Here is a 2,629-nt window from a genome sequence, read left to right as displayed (position 1 = left end):
CAAGCTATCTATCTTTCATTTGAATAAATATGTATTCATTTATTCAGCTAATATTGATTCAAGACCTAGTGTATGAAAGACATTGTATACCACACATTGGGCGAGTTACCTAACCTTTTTGACTGCTTCCTCTTAAAGCATACTAATAAATACTTTGCATTGAGGTTATAAAGAATAAAGTACATGGACTCATACCATACCAAACCTGGCATATAGGAGGTGCTCAATAAATGCGTTTACATTGTCTGTTTTCTGTGATGGGTATATAACAATGACTAAGATATGGTCCATACTATGAGAATTTACCTCCTCTCTAGCCTTTTCTCCTCCATTTCCCCCAACTTTCTTAACCACATGATTTTCCTGCTGCTTTTGTATTGTATTGCATTGCATTGCTTGCAATGTATTGTATTGATTTTTTCCCTGCTTTTGTACAATTGTATTGTCTTATGTAAACTCTTCAGTATTTGAATTTCCAAGTTTAAGCAGTAATCTAATAATGAAGAAATGGCATTCTACAGATGTCGCTGAATTTCATAGCATTTGTTCACTCACCTTCCTAAGCCTCATTAAAAAAAAAAATTCTTCCAAAGATACACAACCCATTTTCCCCTACCTTCATCATCCTATCCCTACAAAGACAGTCACACTAACATTAATAAACATAGCCTAGTGGTTAAGTTTGGCATGCTCCGCTTTGGTGTCCTGGGTTCAGTTCCCGGGTGCAGACCTACACCACTCATCAGTGGCCATGCTGTGGTGGCAACCCAGATACAAAATAGAGGAAGACTGGCAGAGATGTTAGCTCAGAGCTAAACTTCTCAAGCAAAAAAGGAGGAAGATTGGCAACAGATGTTAGCTCAGGATGAATTTTCCTCAGCAAAAAATCAAACAATAAACATCAATAAATGAATCTTGATAGCCCCAAACCCCACCAGCTTCACTAAAGTAACAAAGACCCTCTCAAAGTCTCCCCAAGATTAGACGTAATAGAAGAAAAGATTAGTGAACTTGAAGATACAATATAAACTTAAAATAAAACTGAAAAAAAATTAACATAGTATTAGTGAGTAGCTTTACACACCTGTAATTGAATTCATCTAAGGAGGGAATGAGCAGGAAAAAAATTTTTGAAATATTGATGGCTGAAAATTTTCCAAATTTCCAAAATTTTCCAAACCACAGATTCGAGGAATTGTGCTCCAAGGTGGCAACATAGGAGGCTCCTAAACTCACCTACTCCCACAGACACACTGAATCTACAGCTGCACACAGAGCAGTTCCCTCTGAAAGAAAGCCAGAAACTAGCTGAGTGGCTCCTACACATCAGGCAAATGAGAAAATACCCAAACCAAAATGGGTGGGAAAGGCTGAGACACACTCTCACCATAAACTCCACCCCCAACACAGCAAAATACATTCAGGAGGGAACTCACAACTCCCAGCTTTTCCCTGAAGAGGGAAGAGTTTGGACCCAACACCTAGGCCCAGCATTTAAGACTTCCACCTGAGGGACGGGACCCCAAAACACCTAGCTCTGAAAGCCAAGAGTCTTGCTGCATATGAGACCCACAAGGTTTTCGCAAACAAAAAGGCAGTTGTTAACTGTCAGGAGCACTTGCAGCAAGCTCTCTCTTCAGGGCTGAGTGCAGAAGGAGCAGGCAAAAAATGCCTATCTCTTAGTTTTCCCTGAATGGGGTCTATTTGCACACTTTAAAAGACGCTGCCTGAGAGTCAGAATTCTAATTTAACACACATCTAGGGGCTCACTGCAATCCTCCCTAGATACCACGGAAGCCAGCAGACACCCCTCTACCTTCTCTCTTGAGACTGCTCCAAGTCACTAGTATCTCCCTGGAAGGAGCTAATATGTCTGTGCCTCACCTTTTGTGGCTGCTGCCCAAGGGGTTGGTCCTCAGATCTCCTGGCTCTGATAACCAAGGAGCTTCCATTCACTAGTCCCACAGGACTATAGCAAACAAAGAAGCAGTTCTTAAACCAGCTATACCCCAGGGCTCAGTGCAGAGGGAGCAGGCAGAAACCCCGTCTCCCAGTCTTTCCCTAAAAGGGGTCTATTTGCATATTTTAAAAGATATTGCCTGATGTCAGGCTTCTAATTTAGCATGCAACTAAACTGCGAACCTCTCCTGAGACCAGGGAAGCCTGTGGACACCTCCCCTACCCTCCCTCTAGCCTGCTCCAAGTCACAGTATCTTCCTGGAAAGACTTTGTGCACATGTCGGGCGCACCAGCTTTAGTGGAATGATGTCAGCGAGATGGCAGAATACAAAGCCATAGACCCTCCTACTCCCATGGAGACATGGATTTAACAACAATACACAGGCCATGTGCCTTTGTGAGAAATCCAGGAGCCAGTTAAAAGGATCCTGTATCCCAAGTGAGCACCAAGCCAACTGCTTCAAAGTCAGTGGGAAAATTCATGGCACCTTCTCTTGTCAGAATCCCTACCCCCAGCACAATGTGGCACAATTAGGTGGAAATTCCCAACTCCCATCTTCTCCCTAGTGAGAGAAAGGAGTAGAACTTATGTCCATCATTCTGACTTTCAGGGGGACTGCCCAAGGGACCATTTTCTATGTTACATGAATCCAAGTACTGACAGGAATGG

This window comes from Diceros bicornis, chromosome 7, assembly GCF_020826845.1.
Source record: "Diceros bicornis minor isolate mBicDic1 chromosome 7, mDicBic1.mat.cur, whole genome shotgun sequence".
Lineage (NCBI taxonomy): Eukaryota > Metazoa > Chordata > Mammalia > Perissodactyla > Rhinocerotidae > Diceros > Diceros bicornis.
Note: the sequence above shows the minus strand (reverse complement) of the source record.